General features: G+C 48.3%; 1 protein-coding gene across 2 annotated transcripts in view; it reads left to right on the top strand.

Annotated features, from left to right (window-relative positions):
- Positions 1 to 22,479, top strand: part of JPT2 (Jupiter microtubule associated homolog 2) — a 239,269-nt gene that overhangs the window by 47,152 nt on the left and 169,638 nt on the right. The window contains exon 1 of one of the 2 annotated variants that reach the window (XM_085628160.1): positions 1,130 to 1,267. The exons of the other annotated variant lie outside the window; for it this stretch is intronic. The gene's annotated coding sequence lies outside the window, so the exon portion shown is untranslated. Of the gene's footprint in view, positions 1 to 1,129; positions 1,268 to 22,479 lie in introns of those variants that run through there. 2 annotated transcript variants of the gene reach the window in all.

Raw genomic sequence — 22,479 nt, 5'->3', positions numbered from 1 at the left:
CATTTAAATAAATACAAAGACTCTATGAAGAAGCAAGCGGATAAACATAGAATAGCTCCTCCGCTATATCAGGTAGGAGATAGTGTTTGGCTTTCTACTAAAAACTTGAAGTTGACAGGACCTAGAAAATTGATGCCAAGATATATAGGTCCATTTGTAATTGAAAAAATCATCAACCCAGTAACTGTTAAATTGGACTTACCCCAAGAATATCCTGTACACCCTGCTTTTCATGTATCCCTATTAAAACCCTACAATCCACAAACCAGATCAGAACCTCCACCCCCTCCTATTCAAGTTGACGGACATTTAGAATATGAAGTTCAGAAGATTTTAGATGCAAAAAGAATGCGAGGTAAATTGTATTATTTAATAGCCTGGAAAGGTTTTGATGCTACTGAGAACTCATGGGAACCAGCATCATATGTTCATGCTCCACGACTTTTGAGACAGTTTCACTTACGTTTCCCTCTCAAGCCACGTCCGGTGGGGCGCTCTTTGAGGGGAGCGACTGTTACAGTCTGTTGTAACAACCATGCTCGAACCCATCTGGAAGAATCACCTTGTAATTATGTACAGAAATAGTAATGTTAGTTTGTTTTCCTTTGTACGTTTTGCCAATGCTTGTTGTTAAACTGTGCATCAGTCTTGAATGACAAAAACTCGATGGCAATAATGGTAAAGTCTTTTCATTGGTCTTGTGTGCTAAAACTCCTCACAGGTGCACGTTTTGGTAGCAATGAAATCATTAGGCTTTTGTCTTTTGCTCCTGCTGCTGTAAACGTGGGGCACATGGAATAATTCTTATTTGCACAGTTTAGAGGCGCACGTTACAGAACATGCTGTATTTCTGACAGTTGTGCTCACGTTCCCTTCAGACAGTTGAGCTCACGTTCCCTACTCACGTTCCCTGCAGGCAAACCAGCATTAAACCAAACACGTGGAACACTGGTTCCTCCGCATGCTAACCCCACCCTCCAGCTACTGTATTTAAAGCCTGAAACCCCTACAAAAGTGCTTACGCTCGTTTTTCTACCAACGCTTACCTGAAGGCAGAAAACTCTCCTCTGTGATCCTGCATCGGCTCCCGAGTCCTGCGAGGCATCCGGTCCGGTTCCAAAGTTCTTCCCTCGTTGCCACGGAGACGCCTCAAGCTTCCCTTCTGCAAATCTGGAGTCACATTAAAAAGATTCCTACGGAGAAAAGGAAACAAAAGAGAAAGCATTCAGCAATCAGTGAGTAACCGGCTGGCTACTACAAAATAACTGTAAGTTTCTCGGACATCGTTTCATTATTCTAGTTTAACTAATACTTGGCCAAGTGTTAGAGTTAGTGATTAAACAAGCACAGAACAATGCAAATATAAAAGACAATACTTATCTAAAGTGGATTTTCACTCTGGCGCAGCGCATTCTCCTAATCCAAGGTGCAAAAAATCAACCCTACAGAACAGAAAAAAGAGACATTTGGATTGATAACTTTTGGCATTTCTTAGACTATTACTTGTGAGTATTTACAAAGCAACTTTGAGCATCATTCAACAGCACCTTGGCATAATCAGGTTAACCATTCAACAATAATCAAGAGTTTTACTTTTATCTTTGCAGATGTATATTCCACATTGTGTTCAGGTGTAGATCAGAATATTGGGCCAACAAGGTACTAAATATATGTAGATATATGTATATCTAATTCTTGCAAATCTTATGTGCTATGTGCTAAAATCATGTTGTTCTTTATTTATTACTAGAACTGTGTTTTCATGAGAAGCCTGACAAGAGAGCACAGAGCACACTGAAAGTCGGAGTGTCTTTTTGTTTATTATTTTGTCCCAATTCCCCCTTCCCTTGGGAACTTAACTTGGTCCAACTGTGTTAAATATTCAGTTGAGTCCAGAGAAAGTTCTTGGGGGAAGTCGAGAGCTATCCACGCATCTCTCAAGTTGAACAGCCTGCCTTTCAGGTGAGTGAAGGTTAACAGCCAGGGACCAGGAGGAGTGGGCAGCGGCAAAAGCAGACCCACCGGATTTTGTCGGGATACCTTAGTTTGGGCGCATACATGACAGGTTTTCACATATGTTTCTATATCTTCCAGCATTTTGGGCCACCAAAAGCGTTCCCGAATTGCCTTGGCAGTCTTCTTGATCCCTGGATGGCCTGCCATGGGATGTGCATGATACCACTTCAAAACCTGGTCTTGTAATTCCAGGGTTGGTAACACCACTCCGCCTTGAACGCAAACATATCCATTCTCAATCGTTGATTCTTGCGAGCCTACTAGTTCCTTCATGTTCACCGAGGACTGACTCTGTCTGATTAGATTCTGAAATTCTGTTTCAGAGAGCACTCCTCCTATGATGACTTCTTTAGCGATTATATTGGGTGACTCAGAAGGCTCGTCTGGTTGTAAGAAACCCAGTCGTGATAAGGCATCAGCCTTGCCATTTCGTCGTCCAGGCCTGTATTGTATAGTGAACTCATACTCACTGAAGAATTGAGACCACCGCAGTTGACGCATAGACAAAGCTTTGGCCGACTTCAAGTACTGGAGATTACGATGGTCGGTGTACACTACAGCAGGATAACGAGCGCCCAATAGATATTGCCTCCATTCTTCAAAGGCCTTTTTTGACTGCAAGTAACTCCTTGTCCCCTACCGCATAGTTGTATTCCGCAGGTGTGAACTTATGTGAATAATAGGCCACCGGGTGGCAGTGACCTGTGCTAGGATCCACTTGACTCAAGACACCTCCCACTGCCGCTTGAGAGGCGTCCACCTCCACCACAAAGGGCAAGGCGGGATCCGGATGACGCAAGATAGGGGCCTGCGTGAAGGCATGTTTCAAATAATCAAAAGAGTCACTGGCCTCCCTAGACCATACATATGGAACACCCTTTTTCAGAAGTGCGGTGAGGGGACTGGCCAATTCCGAAAAGCCGCGTATAAAACGCCTATAAAAATTGGCAAATCCCAAAAAACTCTGCAAGCCTTTTACAGTCACAGGAGCCGGCCAGGAAAGAACTGCGGAGATCTTAATGGGGTCCATAGCGAGACCCCAGGGAGACACTACAAACCCTAAAAAGGGAACTTCCTGGGAATGAAAGGTACACTTTTCCAGTTTACAATATAAGTGATTATCACTGAGGCGTTCCAACACTCTACGGACATGGCGGGTGTGATCAGCCATGGAAGGGGAGAAGATTAGAAGATCGTCAATATAGGCGATCACAAACTCATCCAGCATATCTCTGAGCACCTCGTTGATGAAAAATTGGAACGCCGCTGGGGCATTACAAGGCCCAAAGGGCATTACAAGGTACTCGAACAACCCATACTTGGTACAAAAAGCTGTTTTCCATTCGTCTCCCTCCCTGACACGCACCAGGTGGTAAGCGCCCCGCAAGTCCAGTTTAGTAAAGTACTGGGCTCCGCGTACTCTGTCAAGGAGGGAGGCGATGAGGGGTAAAGGGTACCGGTTCTTAATGGTAACAAGGTTGGGTTTTCGGTAGTCTATACAACAGCGAAGACCCCCCTCACGCTTGGGTATGAAAAACAACGCAGAAGAGGCAGGAGAGCGTGAAGGACGGATGAAACCTTTGTCCAACATCATGTCCAGGTACTCCCTCAAGTCCAAATTCTCCTTTTCGGTCAACGCATAAACCCGGCTACAGGGGATTCTGTCTCCTGTCTCTAGATCTATACGGCAGTCATACACCCTATGCGGGGGAAGAATCTCAGCTTCTTTGGGATCAAAAACTGTCTTCAAATCTTGTTAGCAGGAGGGTAGCTCTGTTGGAGTCACCTCTTGCTCTAAGTCATGATTTACCTGTGCACTTGCAATCAAAGACTTCTGACTAAAAGTCTCCCGAAATGTCAGAGTAGAATTCTTCCAATCTATGACCGGATTATGAACCTTCAACCATGGGATGCCTAAAAGCACAGGAATTTGTGGGGACTGGATTAAGTCAAAAGCGATTTCTTCGTGATGATCCGGATCTATACTCATATGAAGCATTACCGTGCTATGTGTTATGGGCCCTGAAACAAGGGGACTACCGTCTATAGTGGTGACTTTGCTCCTAATGGGTTTTCGTATGGTAGGTATGAAGTTCTCTCTAGCCCAATCTGAATCCATGTAATTCCCGGAAGCCCCAGAATCAATCATAACTGCTACATGAATACCCTGTTGTTGAAAGGAGAGATATGTGGATACATACAAATGAGAGGTGGGTGTGATGTCGATCTCAGAGGTGGAGACGGTGCATCCAGAGCTACCCGGGATTCTTGTCTCACAGGACCCCGGGCTTTCTAGTTTCCTGACTTCATGGTCGGAGTTGGCTTAATCGGACAGAGGCGCAGGAAATGTCCGGCCTTACCACAATAAAGACATAGTCTATTAGCTCGCCTTCTTTGCCGTTCTTCGGGTGATAAGGGTCCCCACACCACACCGATCTGCATAGGCTCACCTTCTTCACTGCTCTTAGGGGACTCTGTCTTTTTATCTCTGGTGGATATATACCGGGGTTCAAATTTTCCCTTCTCTTGTCTCCTCTCCTGTAACCTATGTTCTATCTTAACCACTAGGTCAATCAGTTCAGTCCAAGACTCGGGTAAGTCCACTATTTGGGAGAGGGTGTCTTTCAATTCATCCCGCAGTCCCCTATAAAAAAGGGTACTACGCTTCTCTTCAGGCCAATTTGCCTCTACCACTAGCCTGCGGAAGGAGGTGATATACTCCACCAAGTCGCAGTTACCCTGCTTCAGCGCTAACAACTCTGTATCTGCTGAATGCGTGTATGTGTGTCTGTCGAATAACTTTTGGAATTCACGCTTGAAAGCAATATAACTGTATAACAGGGGATCGTCGCGATCTACTAAGGGTATAGCCCAATCTGCGGCCGAGCCACTGAGATACGAAATCATAAATGCCACCCTAGACTGGTCAGACGGAAAACAAGTGGCTTTACATGAAAAATGCAACTGGCATTGGCTAAGTAACGCCGCACACCTAGCGGCTTCCCCTGAGAACCTCTCTGGTGGGGCTAGAGGAATAGAGGGTGGGGTGGTAACGTGTATCACAGGAGTGGGAATATCAGAACTACCTCCTGCTGCTGCTACCCCTTGTTGTCTCTGGAGTGCGTCTACTCTGTTAGCTAAAGCCTGTGTCTCAGCCTGCAGATTCCCAATCATCCCTGCAACATCCGCCAGGGAGACCGCTCCCAGATCCATGACGCGCGGGCGGAACACTGCACGTGGGCTTAGCGTTCTGTTATGAATACCAGGAGGTTCCGCAGGAGCGTCAGGAATCCGGAGAGAATACCACAGCCTTCCCCGACGGCCCTCCGACTCTATCAGACTCTAGAGGAACGGAGGGCACACCCGGGGAAAACAGGGAAACAAAACAAGGGAAGGCGGGAATACTTCAGGAAGAACAAGGGCTCCACGTCTGGTACAGGTGAGGCTGAATATTACTGCAGGGAAAGAAGGGTTAATGCAGCTTTGCAATCATGAGGCTTCTCCAATATTTAATTTCAACCCCTTGTCTCACATACCATTCTACTGCTCATTCTGTAAGAACACTACAGCATCCTACTGCCAGTTCCAGATGACCGGTAAATACGTAGAACAGCCTCAAAGAGGATCTTGTACAACAGAGAGACCTGTATTCAGATTGGCGTTACTTCTCCTCACTATAACCCATGTATGTGTAAGATTCACCACTTACCCCCACTATGTTATGGTGGAACTGGAATCGTATAAGGTTTATATCAGCTGCAGGTGGAGATATTGCACCTAATTTAGGGGTAATTCACATAGGTAAATGAACCACAAATAGCCCTCACAAACGTTCTCTCACTATTACACATAGATATGGTTATTATAATAGTAGAAACAAAAGGCAGCGCAAAGCGCTGTTACCGTGGTTCAGTAGTTGCAACTCAATATCACCAAGTGGTTCACGCAAGTCTTCCCAAGTACTCTTCAATTTATCACAACACAATGGAGGAACCCCCACAAGTATCCGCGGGGCCGAGGTCAGACCAACAAGAGAGGGAAGAGTACAATAAGGAATTAAAACAAAAAAGGGGAAGGGATGCGAGGCTAAGAAGTAAATGCCTCTTTTCTTTTTTAGAAGCAGAGCGTGGAAACTAAGCTCTGTTCGGCGAGGTGGTGGCGCCGAGAGTCCGGGTGAAAAACCCGGTGGGCGGAGCTGCGAACGCAACTCCAAATTCGATATACCTGAGATCTTCCCTATGGAGAGGGAAAGAGGCTGGAGGGAATATCCGCAACAAAGGGGACTTGATGTCCCACGGAGGCACACAATACCAGCGTTTAACGCCTCTAAGGAAACTGACTCGCCCTCCGGCTGAAAGAACGCCGGCGAAGCGAGCGCACTGAGGAAACAGGAAGCAAGGAAAACCGGAAGTCAGGCGCGATCATGCGGGCGGAAATGGGGCCAAGAACTAGAACGCTAAGCGCGTTCGGGAGCGTTTACGCTCCTTTTATACACTCATGCAATCGTCAGACAGTGCTCCAGGGCATGACACCGAGGAGCCTGTGGAAGTGGGGTATATTCCGAGGTCCGTCCTCTACAGTGCGGAGTTGGGAGGCGCTTTTTACGTAAGTGTGGTTATAAATGGGAGAGCCGTAAACGCCTTGTTAGACTCAGGGTGTAGGCAATCAGTGATACAGGGGCCCCTCGTGAAACCTAACCAGTACCTTCCTGACACAGCTGTACACATTAGATGCGTACATGGCGATATTAAACGATACGCTGTAGCAAAGATCGAACTCCGCTTGGAGGGAGGGGTCTCCTACACTGTAACGGTTGGGGTTTTAGAAGAATTGCCCGAGGATCTCATCATAGGAACAAATAATCCTGTTTTTTTGCAGATGTTGCTTGGGTCCGTGCAAACACCACTGGGGAAAAGGAAAGAGGGAAAACACTACCCGCCTTGGTGTCTCCTGACCCTTGGGTCATGGATAGGTGTTTCAGGTTCGCCCAACTGAACGACCCCACACTGAAGAACGCATGGCAAGGCGCCCGATCCCAAAAACCCAACACACCTTTATACATCTGTTTTATCGACTATAGTTCCACATTTGACCATATAAACAGAAACATTCTGTGGCAAAAACTAAAAAAGCTAGGTATTCCACCACTGCTATTAACGCAATTAATCCTTCTGCACAGTAACACCTGGGTACAAGTAAAGTTGGGGGCAGGAGACCATCTATCAAAAAAGATGAATACAACCTCTGGATTAAAACAAGGGTGTGTATTAGCCCCGACACTATTCAACTTATTTATGGCCAAGCTCTCAATCAAACTTAATGGAAGCAATGCGCATGCCCCGAAGTTGGGAGGTTGCCAGCTATCTAACCTCCTATACGCAGATGATTTAGTTCTCATCAGTTGGACACCCATAGGATTACAACGCCTGCTGGACATCACATCTCAATACTCAGAAAATAACAAATTAAGTATCAACCAAGACAAGACAAAAGTCATGTGTGTAAATTACCGGAAAATAAAAACAAAATACAACTGGTACCTGGCAAAATATAAGCTTGAAGTCGTCCATGACTACAAATATCTGGGGGTTATGATAGACAGCAGAGGCAATTACAAAGCACAGTTCGAGGCAATAAAAAAGAGGGGGTTAATAACAGCAGTAGCTTTAAGAAACTTGAAGAATATAACCGCTGGACCAAGTTATCTCCCACTGACCAAGGTGATTCAGGCCAAACTGATACCATCAATCACCTATGGAAGTGAAGCCATGAGAGGGAGGGATGCGGAAATATTAAATGGCACCATCACAAGAGCACTGAGAGTAATTTATGGGCTGCCTGGATTTACCTCTCCGGCACAAATGAGGTTGGAATTTGGGATACAAGGGCAAGAGCTAGCCAGAAAAGGAGCCTTTGTTAAAACGTGATTCAAGATAAACAAGCATTTACAATGCAACGGTCTCGGCATTGTTAAAGTTAGAGCTATTGGCATTGCTCATGACAATGCCGTTTCTTTAAATGTTTTAAAAACAAAAACATAAACAAAAATAATGTCATGAGCAATGCCAATAGCTCTAACTTTACCAATGCCGATACCATTGCATTGTAAATGCTTGTTGTACAATGTGCCTCTGGGGCGTGGACATGCCTCCCAGATCTGGAATGTCAGGTGTTTAAAAGTAAAATGTGTTGCACGGGCAGGTGTGCCGAGCAAACCGCCGTAAACCAGCAATGACTTTGGAGACGGGCTAAGAGGAGCTTTAAATATTGAGTGGTGAATAAAGGCGCCATCTGTTCCGGCCGTAAAGCCGTCATGTACCGGGAGACGGGGGGGCGAGGGGCGGGACGCGGGGAAACGTTCCTTAAATGAAGAAACATTCCACAGGAGGGGGTCCACACGTTTCCCTTAGTTTGTTCTGAATATATTACCCGACTGTCAGTCTCCAGCTCCGTCCTCCCCACAGCTTGCTCGGTAACGCGCAAGGATTTTATGCGGCTTCGTTTAAATGATCCTTTTGCCATTGGCGCCCTCCCTGTTTTCTACTTATTCGTGTAACTTTCAGTCTCGACAGGTAGTTGCTGCCTCCTTTCACCATATAGAACCAGCAGCCCAGCGCTGTATGCTCTGTGTGTGGCTCAGCTTAGGCTCCAGTGTGTGTTTTTGTTGTTTGTTTTGTGGCAGACAGCTCTGGTTCACTGGTGAACTCTTGAACCCAGAACTGAGTTTCCCCTTCGGCTTCACCAGACATTCAGCATCTTTTATTTGCTAAATGTGTTTGTGTACGTGTGAACAACTTAACAGGAGTTTAGTGCTCGAATGTTTGTGGCCTGTCTACCTTCCAGTTTTACATTTTGTTGGAGACACGGCCCTTCAGAATTGCAGGAAATGTCCTGGGAAATCTCCACCCTTGGATTTGGGAAGCCTTTTCTTTCTACCAGTCCTATTTTCGTGGGAGAAAGAGAATGGGATACGTTTAACGAGGGAATCCTTTGCCCCCCAGGTTACAGGTATTTTGAGCATCACTGGGCATTCTATATTTTAGAGCTAAGTGGGTGAGGACATCTAACAAGGGTATGGGGCGCACATATTATTCCCGTGTTTTCCCCAGTGGAAATTCCAATCAATTCCCACCCAACTCATTGCATGTTTAGCGCGGATAATCGAGACACACATTCAGTAGATCGCAATTTATGCACAGGGACCCCGGCGGTGATCCCCACAATCAGTACATTTTATACCTGATAATTATACATATTAACCGAAACCTTTAGGGACGGCTGAGTAAGTAGTGACGTTAGAAACCAGTCCCAAGAGGTAACTGGAGTTTCCTCGAGGGAGAACAGGCCGTGGCACAAGCTCGTAGGGTGAATCATTGAACATGGAGCTGGCGAACGTATGATGCCCTCATACCACAGGGCCGGGCGGGAGGGGACCCTAACAAGAGGGATTCGAAGGTTATTGTGTTCGTGGCCTGGCACCTGACCTATAAGATCCTAAAAGGCTCGGGTCAGCCTGTTCGGTTTACAGATGGCGATTGAAAAAAAAAAAGCGTTCCCGGAGTAGAGCTTGCTTGTCAGGTTGAAAGGTACTTAGTGGCTACCTTTTGATCCTGTACAAATGGAAGTGGGGGCAGTCTAGCCTTCATCTCGGGGGCCGTAAAAGTTCAACCTCCTCCGCCTAGTGTCTACGGAGGAAGGAGGGAAAAAACCTGGTAGAAACTGGTTCTCCTTATTTTCTGTTTTATTAGAGGATTGCCATCTTTGATTTGATGGCTGATTGATCGCCTGTCATCTGGTCAGCCTTTGATCTATTCATTCCTGATAAACATCAATAAATCACTCACCATGGAAACACACACGCTCCTGACAGCCCAGTCACCAGCAGGACAACTTTTTTTTCTGCTCTCCTATTTTCCTGTCCTCTGTTTTAATTCCCCCTCTGAAGTTTTGCAGCTGCAGCATCCCCAGGCACACCTACTAAGCTGTGTGTTTTTTGTCTGCGCGCGAGATCGTTAACCGGCCAGCTGCAGGATTTGTTAAAGATCTCACAAGTGCCCGCTTAAATACACCTATCTTGCTTTCCATTGAAACGGAGTCCAGGCTGCTGCCCGCGTTGTGTAGACAGCAGGGCCATCGTCAAAGGTTAATAATGTTAAAAAATATTAACAACAGTCTTCAGGCATGCTGTTTTATAATCCTCAATTCCGCCTGCTCTGAAGTTTGTGTACCTGCCTGTACAGCGCGTTATGTGCGGCACTAATACAGCCTACGTGCATTCATACATTTCCACAAGCCGGTCAGCTGTAGCTAACCGAATGTCCCTTTGGAGCAGGGATGCTGACCTGCGCGGAGGAGGAGGAGGCGCCTTTGATGTCGGGGATTATCTACACAGGAAGTGAAACCGAAGACCGAATATTTAATTCTGGCCAGGCTTTGCAAGGCTGCTTTGCACAAGCACAGAGTGGGAGGAACTTGTTTTTTTTCTTTTCCATTCTGGAGCATATGGCATTTTTGAGAACAAACATACACATGTAGTGTCTACGCTTCTTAGATTGGGAATTCAAGGCAAAGCCTCAAGCACGTCATTTTCGGATTCGGGGGCGTGTTTCTCTTTTCTCTCCTCTTGCGATTGGCTGGAGGAGATAATCAGAAAAGTAGAAAAAAACACGCCCCCGAATCCGAAAAGGACGGGGCCTGATCGGAGAGACGATCCTCTTCTCCAATGGCTGACCAGCATTCAAGAGGCCAGCCAATGGAGAAGAGGAGAGAAGAGGGGCGGGTTCAAGCCCCTCTTCTCCAAAACATTAAATCTCCGACTTCCGGTTATGCCTTCGGCAGACCGGACGGTCCTCGACCTAAAAAAGGGCAGCCAGGAACGCTGAATTTTTACTTGTGGAGAGAAGTGGAAACAACAGGATCTTGCCCAGCCAGACATTACTTGAACACTGCATTGGACCAGCTGGGGCTACGACAACTCTGGGCATTGCCCGAGACCATGGCTAGCTTTAAGAAAATTGTAAACAACACAGTCAAAAAAGAGTCCATTTTACAAGATAAAGCGACCTTGACAAAACGCTCACACGGCTGGCTTACGATACAAACCTACAGGAAAGCGACTCCTCAAGCATACCTCTTTTCTAACTTCTCTAGAACTACTAAAGAAAAGTTTTTGAAATTTTGGTTAGGTCTATTACTGACAGCATACCATCTGCCTCCTTGGCTGCGCCCTCCTAAACCGGCAATGTGTCGTCTTTGTGGTGAAGGAGAGGAGGACATAGTTCACATCATAACGATTTGCCGTGAGCTGATGCGAGAACGCCGGCTACTACTTAGACCTATTTTTAATAAAAAACAATTACGGTCGTGCAGACAAGCAGTGCTTGCAAGCTTCTCTGGTGAAGACATTCAGCTAAGCTGTCGCCTAGTAAAGTTCTTATCTGTAGCTGATCTTCGTTTTAAAAATAAGTGTTCTGCAATAGTGTTTTAAGCTCATTACCTCAAGCTTTTTAGCACAAGTAAATGCCCTAAGAAAATCATCAAAAGGTCATTTAAATGGCCATCTTTCACCCTTGTGGCGGCACTATGCACTTTAAATATGTACTTTAAACCTGCACTCTACGGCCTGATATCATTCTCCAGTTTAGACTCTGATTAGGGGGGTAATTTTACCTAACAAACTGCTGCTAATATTCCCAATAGAAATGAAGAGATAAGATTATGGGCTACCAATGCAGGGGGAATGGATATTCTGTGCAATTTTAAATATGTGTTTTTGTATTAGCTGTTTATTTTTCCTTTTTATTTTCATGTTAATAAGAGATCGCCAATTTTTTGTTTTTTTTGTTTTTTGTAATGGTTTTAATTAACTGTACAATAAACATATTACTTACTTACTTACCAACACACCTCTGACGTATCCTCATTTCACAATTACCAACGACCTATTGTATAGGGTACAGTCACCGGGGGACGAACCCCAACACTTTGTCCCTATGGCCTTTAGAGAGCAGATCCTTTTTTTCTCATTCACACCTAACTGCAGGTCATGTAGGAGCTGAAAAGACGTCCCAAAATGTGTTGCGATATTTTGTTTGGCCAGGGGTTTATAGTGAGGTAAAAAGGTACTGTCAGGAGTGTGAGATCTGTCAGAGGAAGACCAACCATCGCCCCCCTCCGATACCTCTACAGGCACTCCCGATCATAGGGACGCCATTTTCAAGGGTGGGTATGGACCTCATAGGACCCCTCCCAAAGACAAAAAAAGGACACCAATACGCGTTGATCCTGGTCGACTATGCCACCAGATACCCCAAGGCCTTCCCACTAAAAGCCGCCACCTCATCTATCATAGCTGAGCGTCTGGTTGAGTTGTTTTCAAGGGTGGGATTCCCTAGAGTGATCCTAACGGATCAAGGGACCCCTTTCGTGTTACGACTCATGAAGGAGGTTTGCAAAACCTTAACAATCCGACACCTAAAAACATCGGTGTACCACCCCCAAACTGATGGGTTGGTGGAGCGATACAACGGGACACTAAAATTAGTCCCCCGAAAATTGCTCCAGAATGACGGGAAGGAATGGGATCAACTACTTCCCCTAGCCCTATACGTGATACGAAGCCAGGTACAGAGTTCAATAGGGTGTTCCTCCTTTGAGATGCTCTACGGGAGACAACCAGGTCCCTGTTAGAGATCACCAAAGAGGCCTGGGAAAAGGAAGAACCAGAGGAGTCCCGGGGGTTTCTTGAATATACACAAAACCTGAAGAACGATATAGGGAAGCATCGAGACTTGGCATACTCTCAGTTAGAGAAGAAACAAGGGAAGCAGAAAGTACTATACGATAAAGGAAAGAAGTGGAGAAAGGTATGTGTGGGAGACTGGGTCCTCAATCAATCAATCAATCAATCAATCAATCAAGCATTTATATAGCGCACTACTCACCCAGAGGGTCTCAAGGCGCTGGGGGAGGGGGGGGGGTCCGCTACTGCTCGAACAGCCAGGTCTTGAGCTGCTTCCTGAAGGCGAGGTGGTCCTGGGTCAGGCGGAGGTGGGTCGGGAGGGAGTTCCATGTCTTGGCGGCGAGGTAGGAGAAGGACCGTCCCCCCGTGGTGGCTCTTCGGATGCGGGAGACGGCGGCAAGGGCGTGGCCGGTCGATCGAAGCTGCCGATTGGGTGCGTAGAAGTTGAGGCGGCTGTTGAGGTATCCTGGGCCTTGGTTGTGTAGGGCTTTGTGTGCGTGGGTGAGGAGTCGGAAGGTGATCCTCTTGTTGACCGGGAGCCAGTGCAGGTCTCTCAGGTGTCCGGAGATGTGGCTGCGACGGGGGATGTCCAGGATGAGTCGTGCTGAGGCGTTCTGGATCCGCTGGAGTCTCTTCTGGAGTTTGGCGGTGGTTCCGGTGTAGAGGGCGTTGCCGTAGTCCAGACGGCTGGTGACGAGGGCCTGGGTGACCGTCTTCCTGGTCTCGGTGGGGATCCACCGGAAGATCTTACGTAGCATGCGCAGGATGTTGAAGCACGATGAGGAGACGGCGTTGACTTGTCTGGTCATGGAGAGGGAGGAGTCCAGGATGAAGCCCAGGTTGCGTGCGTGGTCTGTTGGTTTGGGTGCGCTGCCTAGGGCGGGGGGCCACCACGAGTCGTCCCAGGCGGAGGGTGAGGATCCCAGGATGAGGACTTCCATCTTGTCCGAGTTCAGTTTCAGGCGGCTGTTCCTCATCCATTCGGCTACCTCTTTCATCCCTTCGTGAAGGTTGGCTCTGGCGGTGGCGGGGTCGTTGGTGAGGGAGAGAATCAGCTGGGTGTCGTCGGCGTAGGAGATGATGTTGAGGTTGTGCTGGCGTGCGATGTCTGCGAGAGGGCTCATGTAGATGTTGAAGAGGGTAGGACTGAGCGAGGATCCTTGAGGAACACCACAGATGACTTCTGTGGCTTCAGATCTGAACGGGGGGAGGCGCACTCTCTGTGTCCTTCCTGCGAGGAAGGAGGTGATCCACTCCAATGCCTTTCCCTGTATTCCGACGTTGCTGAGACGCTGCACTAGTGTACGGTGGCAGACAGTGTCGAAGGCCGCGGAGAGGTCTAGGAGGATGAGGGCTGCTGTTTCTCCGTTGTCAAGCAGTGCTCCGATGTCATCGTTGGCTGCGATCAGGGCGGTCTCGGTGCTGTGGTTGGCCCGGAAGCCAGACTGCGAGAGGTCGAGGGAACAGTTGGTCTCGAGGAAGGTGGCCAGCTGTTTGTTGACGGTCTTCTCGGTGACCTTTGCAGGGAACGGGAGCAGAGAGATGGGGCGGTAGTTCTTGAGGTCGGAGGGGCTGGCTGATGGCTTCTTTAGTAGAGCTGTGAGTTCGGCGTGCTTCCAGCTCTCTGGGAAGGTGGCGGTGTCGAAGGAGGAGTTGATGATGTCCCGCAGGTGGGGTGTGATGACAGCGTCGGCCTTGTTGAAGACGTGGTGAGGGCAGGGGTCGGTAGGGGATCCGGAGTGGATGGAGTTCATCGTGCAGATGGTGTCTTCGGTGCTGATCGGGGTCCAGGCACGGAGGGTGGTGGTGGGGGGCAGTGTTTCGGTCGTGGCGTGCATCTGTTGAGTGCTGAAGCTGTTGTGTATATCAGCGATCTTGTTGTGGAAGTAGGAGGCGAGGGAGTTGCAGAGGTCTTGCGAAGGGGTGATGTCGTTGTTTCCGGCGTTGGGGTTGGAGAGCTCTTTGACGATGGTGAAGAGTTCCTTGCTGTTGTGTGCGTTGTTGTCCAGTCATTCCTTGAATGCGGTTCTCTTGGTGGTGTGGATGAGTTGGTGGTGTTTTCGGGTGGCGAGCTTGAGGGCAGTCATGTTGTCCGGTGTTGGGTCTCTGCGCCATGTTCTCTCGAGGGCTCGCCAGTTCTTCTTGGAGCTCTTGAGTTCGTTGGTGAACCATGGGGCTTTCTTGCTAGAGGGTCTGCTAGGCGGGGTCTTCAGAGGGGCGAGGTCTTCTGCGCAGTTGCTGATCCACTTCGCGAGGTTGATGGCCGCCTGGCTTGGGTTCGTTGCGCTGGTGGGAGGGTTCATGCTCAGGGAGGTCGCGAGCTGCTCGGCTGTGATCTTGTTCCAGCTTCTGCGTGCAGCCTGTTGCTGGTGGTGGTGGACCGTGGTCCTTCTGAAGCTGAAGTGGACGCAGCTGTGGTCCGTCCAGTGGAGTCCGGTGGCGTGGCTGAAGGCGACGTCCTTGCTAGATGAGAAGACGGGGTCGAGTGTGTGTCCGGCGTAGTGGGTGGGGGTGGTGACCAGCTGCTTGAGTCCCAGGTTTGCGAGGTTGTCCAGCAGGGTGGTGGTGTTGCGGTCGTTGTTGTTCTCCAGGTGGAAGTTGAGGTCCCCGAGGAGGATGTAGTCAGCGGAGGGGAGGGCGTGTGGGCTGATGAAGTAGGCGATGTCTTCGCTGAATTGTGTACGTGGTCCCGGGGGTCTGTAGATTAGGGTGCCTCTGAGGGTGGTCTTGGGGTTGATGTGGACCTGGAAGTGCAGGTGCTCGGCGGGTGCAAGGGTGTCATCGGTGTTGGTCGTGATGCGGATGGTGTTCCTGTGGACGATGGCGATGCCTCCTCCAGTCTGGTTGACGCGGTCCCTCCGGATGATCTTGTAGTCCTGGTACTCTTACCCTCCTCAATCTGCAAATTCAAGTCCGAATGGCTCGGACCTTACAAGGTCGTTGGAACCATCAGGAGAACAAGCTATAAAGTGCAAATAAGACCTTCCAGAATACAAACATTTCATATAAACCTGCTTAAAAAGTGGTTAGGACCCCTGCCCGCTACTGCCCATTTAGTGGTGCCCTCCCTACAACAGTCAGAGCATACACTAGAACAACTAGTTATCAATTCTGATCTATACGAGTTACAGAGGATTTCCCTTCTCTCCAACATTTTCAGACCTACCATGGAAAACATCACTGACAGAACATACTACAGAGACGGACCCAGGAAAGATTGTAAAACTAAAGCCTTATAGAATTCCCGCAGCAAAAAGAGAAGCCTTACAAAGAGAAGTTGAACAGATGCTGGAAGTTGGGGTCATTCGTCCCTCTAGGAGCGAGTGGTCTTTGCCCATAGTCATGGTGCCAAAACCGGATGGATCCACTTGTTTCTGTATGGACTTCCGGGCACTGGACTCCATCTCTCGTTTTGACGCCTATTCTATACCACAAATAGATGAACTCATAGAAAAACTGGGTAATGCTTCCTATATAACCACATTTGACCTCACAAAAGGATATTGGCAGGTCCCCCTTAAAGAGTCCGACAGGAAAAAGACTGCCTTTGTGACACCTGAGGGCCTTTACGAGTTTACGGTTCTTCCATTCGGCCTACACGGGGCGCCTGCCTCTTTCCAGCGCCTTATGAAACTAGTATTGCATAAACACCACTCGTTCGCATCAGCGTACTTAGATGACATCGTGGTGTTTAGTCCCACTTAGGAAACGCATCTAGACCATCTCCAAACTGTATTGAGAGATGCGGGCCCCTACGTCAACTCAAAGAAGTCAAGGGTTGCTTTCCAACGGGTCAAGTATTTGGGCTTTATCCTGGGACATGGCGTAATTACTCCACAGTCTGAGAAGGTAAGAGCAATCTCGGAAACACCCTTTCCCAGATCCAAAATGGACTGGAGGGCCTTTTTGGGGCTCTTAGGGTATTATCGCTGTTTCATTCCACACTATTCGGAAATCGCGACACCATTAACCAACCTACTTCGCAAAGACAGTAAGAATGAAGCCCTCCTCCATCCCAACGAGGGAACTCTTAAAGCCTTCAGCCTGCTAATAAGTGCCATAACCTCCAACCCGGTGCTCGTTTTATCTGACTTTACCAAACCTTTCGCCCTGCATACGGATGCCTCAGATTTTGGCATAGGAGCTGTGTTAACGCAGGAAGCCTCAGATGGTACAGAACACCCCATATTCTTTATAAGCCGCAAATTGTTCCCACACGAGATTAAGTACCCTACTGTGGAGAAAGAGTGTCTCGCCATCAAATGGGCGATAGACAAACTATGATATTACCTGGAAGAGTGCCCTTTCACACTGTTCACAGACCATGCCCCCCTCCTGCGGATGGCACACAACATAAGCAACAACCCCAGAGTGCTCAGGTGGTTTTTGTCACTACAACCCTTTGCCTTTCGGGTTCAGCACCAGAAGGGTGCGGACAACACTACTGCGGATATCCTCTCCCGAATATTTCCTCTCCCCGATCGGTAGAGTCTGAGTGGGGAGGAATGTCACAAGGTGTCCTTGGGGATGGAAATGGAATGGTTGTCTGCGCCATCTGTTACAAAGCCTCTCATTTCTCAACAGGAGGAATGGAACACCTACTCCTTCACCACGCCAGAAGCGGACACCTCGGTTTCAGGAAGCGGGCCCTTTAAGCAAACCCCAAACTGTGAACAGACCACCCTTTTCCATGACGTCGGCATTTCCTGGCCAATAAGAAACGAGGACAGCCCTTCCGGGGTGAAGCCCGCTTCCGGGAGGACCGAACGAGAGCAGCAGACCGACGCGGGAGAAAGAAGCGAGGAAACTACGCTGACGGGAGCAAGTCCGTTACCTGAGACCCCGGAGGGAACCAGCGATCCCGAGCAGCCAGGAGGCCATCTGTGAGAAGTTGGCCTGGCATATGCTGGTCACTAGTTAAAGTGGCCACCTTTCACAAGTCCAATTCGACTCTTATGGTAGATAGGTTTATGACAACCTTTTAAAGAAAGCTATCCTAGTGGTAGCTGTGGAGAGCAGCCTTCAGGCTAAGTCTCTGAGGAATGTAAAGCAGCTTGTTTTAACTTATAATCTCTTGAATTACTAAATGAAAGGACGCCACATAGGTATATATATAAAATATATATGTATTTATTTCTAGACACACTCTACTAATCTCTTTATGAGATTAGAAGTCAGGAACATATGCACAAATCAATGTTTCACAACAAATTAAGCACTTATATGGCTGGGGCCCATGGGGCGTACCAGACCATATACTAAAAAAGAGGTATAAGAAGAACGACTTGAGAAGGGAGAAGGCCTAAGGTCTTGAGAAGCGCTGGGGCCTCACTAATCCACCCAAGGCAGGTAAGTAAAGGACCCACGGGAGACACATGCAGTGTGAGAACACAGCCGCGGATCCCAATATACTTCAATGAAGCAAGTCGCGGTTGGAATTTTAAAGTTTTAGGATACTTCGGGAGAGTCTACAAGCAAGTCACTTACAGGGTAAGTAGTTCTAGAGCCAACACACACCGGAGCACCGGAGTACTCGAGTTACCTCACCCAGGGAAGCCAGGTGCATAGGTGTCTTATGGTGTCGGGTCGCGGTGTCGTTTTCAATGGGAGCCAAAGAAGACTTGCTGCTTGTGAAGACAGGAGAAGTGTCCGGTGGAATCCAAGGCTGGATTCTGAAGAAAGAAGACCTGAAAGCAGTGGAGACAATGTTCAAAGTCACTTGCCAGTGACCCGGGGCCAGGAAGCTGGATGCCCACAGAAGTTGAGTGTTTTCAGGTGATCACAGGTGTCTTGACTCTTCAGCCACGAGGTCCAGGAGGTGTCGACGACAACCAGGAGCTGGATTCAGAGTGTTCCACAAAGTCTGCAGCTTACTGAGGTGTTGGCAACCGGATTGGAGCCAACAAGCCTTGGCAACACCAAGTCTCGTGGAATATGAAGAAAGTCAGCGGTGCATACCAGCAAGGTTTGAGGGACTCACCCAGCAAGGGTAAGTCAGGGCAGGCCTGGAGCAACCAGGTGAGCCCTTTGGTTTGATGAAAAAGCCTTCAGGGGACCCACAAGCTAACCGGCAAGAGATCGCAAAGACACCTCGGGAGGATTCACTTCACAGGAGCCACGGTCACTCGGGATGAGGTAGGCCTCTGATTTTCGGTGGAAATCCTGCTGGAGGCTTGGACAACACGTGCTCCAATGCACAAATTCGTAGAACGTCGTGAAGGGGTTGCACTTGACAATAGTGCACGGTACCCGGGTATTGCTGTTCCTCGTCACTCGTGGGGTCCACTCGCCTCAGTTTTGCTGGGGACTCACAATGGCCGTCGAGAAGTGAGGAAATCCACTTCTGGGGCTACAGGGACTTTGGACTCTGGCGGGAGTGGGAAAGTTTGCGACCATTGATGCAAAGTTTTGGTGCCTGCCAAGCAGGGGAGTCACTCCTTGACTCCAAGGGAGATTCTTCAGTCTTCCAAAGGTAGTGGAACGTCGAAGGTCCAGGATTCTTCTAGTAGAGCGTTGTCCAGGGATATCTAGTTTGCAATGGCAAGGTTTCCCTATCTTATACTAAAGGAAAGGGAGGGACTAGCTCTATGACCACTCCTATGGGAGGGTCAGGGGAGTGGGTGGTTACACCCATTTCCCTTTGTCCAGTTTCGCGCCAGAGCAGGGGCTGGTAGCCCCTGAACCGGTTTGAGCTGGCATATGCACAGAGGAGCCTACTGCTCCCCCAGTGCAGGACTTCAAAGCACTCTAGGAGTGCACCCACCCAGCCCCAATACACTAAATCCTGTCTGGAAGGTGGTTACACCTCCCTGTGACAGGATGCCTATTGTTGGGCCTCCTCCACTGCGAGTTTCGGTCTGCGGCAGGAGGGCAGCCCAGTGTCTGTGCTGGTGGCATCCATTTTGTGATGCCAGGGCTCTTTCAGGATTCTACCGTGTTTCCACAGTAGGTACATGTCTATCACTCTAGAAGGGTGGGATCAAACTCCCACACCAGTTACTGGTGTGGGGTATGATTCCAAGGCGTTTGACACCAAACACGACATGTTTTGATGCAGCCATCCCAAAGTTAGCATTTACCGCTAGGTTATAATCCATTTAAGAGTATATGGTTTAACCCCATCCACAAACAGCTACAGAGAATAGACTCTGAGGGCTGCAGAGGGGCCCTGCTCAGGCAGAGGCACCCCTTCACATGTAAACCAAGCACCCTGCCCTCAGGATTGATAGGGCAGGCCTTAGGGGTGACTGATAGGCTTATATTTGTGTGTAAGGTGAGATACAGGGAACCTATACCTCAGTGAGGAGTGCTAACACTACCTCACCCAGGCTGCAGTAGCAGGCCTGTGGTGTCAGATTTAGTCTGCTTCCCAGGGGTGGCATAATACATTCTTCAGCCCCTGGTAGGCCTGTGGAGTACCTATGCCCTTGGTACCTATGGTACCATATACTAGGGGCTCATAAGGTACCACAGTATCCAATCAATAGTGCATCTAATATGCACTCTAAGTTGTTTAGAGAGAACAGAGAGGCTGGGCCCTGATTAGCAGGGACCCAGCCAGACTATAGCCAGAAACCAGTGTAAACATCAGAAAAAAACGTTGGGGCAACATAAGTGCAGATCCTACTCTCCTACACCACTGTTTCTGCGCTACGCCCCGCCACGCTTCGGGAGAAGCGTGGCTAGCAAAGGTACGGAGCAAGTTTGCGGGGTGGGTTGGATCACCGGAGAAGTCGGATCCATAGAGAGGTGTTTCCACTGCACTCTGCCTCCCCTCTCTGCTACTCCCGTTTCCCTGTGCACGGGCACTTCACTGTTTAGCACCAAGCACACACGTGTGATTCCCTCACTCCCCCCCCTCAATTTTGGTCAAATTCAGGACACTGATTCTCGTCTCCTCCTCTTTACATGTGCCTGAGACCGTCGGACCAAGACCCGACCTGGCCCTACGACGCCCAGAAGGAAGCCACAGTGAACCGGACCCTGTCAAGAAGGACATTGAAGTGTCTTAACTCTCTCTAGCTTCTCTTAGGAGACGGCCCTGTATCAAATAAAAGCCTGCTTTGCATAGACCCGGTCTCGCGAGCCTTTTGTCCTCAAGCCGACATCTTCCTAACTCATTTCTCTCTGACCAGAAACAATTTGTCGCTTTGGAAACTGAATGAATCTCCTTTTACTCTTCCCTGTGGCGTTCCCCAGGGCTCGTCGTTGAGACTGACCTCATTCAATATTTATATGGCTTACTGGCCAAGTTGATTATGTCATTTTATTTCATGGCAGTAACCTGTGCTGATGACACCCAAATTGTGGTCCCTGTGTCCAGTAACCTTTTATAAACTTCCTTGCGCTTCTATAACTGCATGCAGGAGATAGGGAAATAGATATCCCAGAATTTCCTGAAACTAAACTCAGGTAAAATGTAGGTTCTGCTCTTCGGAAGAGATACCTCCTTCTGGTCTCCCATGTGGTGGCTGTTGGAATTCAGCATACTCCCCACCCCAGTTACAAAAGTCAAGAATCTTGGAGTTGTCTTCGACAATCAACTTACTTTAGAGGCCACATTAACTCCATTGCCTCAGCCTGTTCTTCACAATTAAACTTCTTAGGAAAATGTTTCCCTTTTTCCAAGGGACTTGCAGAGTACCGTGATATCATTCCTTATGCTCTCCAGAATTGATTATTGCAACATTCTATTTGTTAACATCAAGAAGAAATGTCTTAAACTGCAGATTCTGCAAAATGCGGCTGCCTGATTACTTATGGGTATTCCCAAACATGAGACTGTCTCTTCTTCCCTTACTCACCTTTATTGGCTTCTCATTAAGAAGCACATTGATTTTAATGCTCTCTGCATTGTCTTTAGGCCACTTCACGGGAAGGGGCCAGCATATTTTAGGCAAGGTTTCTGCTGGTACATTCCTCCCAGATCCCTCCGTTCGGCACCAGCCTTCAAACTTGCTGTCCCCAAATTCAAAAATGTTTTGTGGGCAGCACCTCACAACTCCCTAATCATTGTATTAAACAAGGAAGCAGATCTGCTAACCTTCAGGAAAGGTCTTCAAACTTGGCTTTTCAAACAGTAACCCTATCTTGCACAACCATCCTCAGTTTCAGTCGGCTATATTCTTATGAGTTTAGTGCCTAGACAGCCTTAGTTATTAGCACGCTCTAAAAAAATGTTTTATTTTATTCAAACACAACCAAACAATGAAGCAACACTGTCACCAAACGTACCACACTAAGTTTCCCATTATGCCCCCTTCCGTAGCACAATCAACCCAACCCCGCCACACAATCTGCCCCTTCCCTGTAGCATAATTCCAGCGGCCCTGGGCAGTGGCGTCACTAGGGTTGGTGTCACCCGGTGCGGGTAACTCATGGTGTCACCCCCTCACGACTTACCGCATGGACCTCCTCCGCTCCGAGTCTGCCAGTGGACACAGTTGGCAAATAACAGGACCATACAGAATCCTTCGTAACGTTTGTAAATGTAGGTCCTATATTTACAAAATGTGCCTGTTAACTACAGTGTGATAATGACTGATTAATCAGGTTGTACAGTGGGCTACCTGCTGGTCAACAGTTTATTGGAATTTATAATATCATAGGTATGGTACTTTTTACTGGTGTGGTGTTCCCACTATCCAGAAACACAATATATAAGTGGTCGAAGTGGGGAAAAAAAGTAGGGGAACTTTGGGCGGAGAATCAGAGGGCGGGAA

The sequence above is a fragment of the Triturus cristatus genome, chromosome 10 (genome assembly GCF_964204655.1).
Source record: "Triturus cristatus chromosome 10, aTriCri1.1, whole genome shotgun sequence".
In the NCBI taxonomy this organism is placed as follows: Eukaryota; Metazoa; Chordata; class Amphibia; order Caudata; family Salamandridae; genus Triturus; species Triturus cristatus.
Note: the sequence above shows the minus strand (reverse complement) of the source record. Positions and strands in the feature narration are given on the sequence as shown.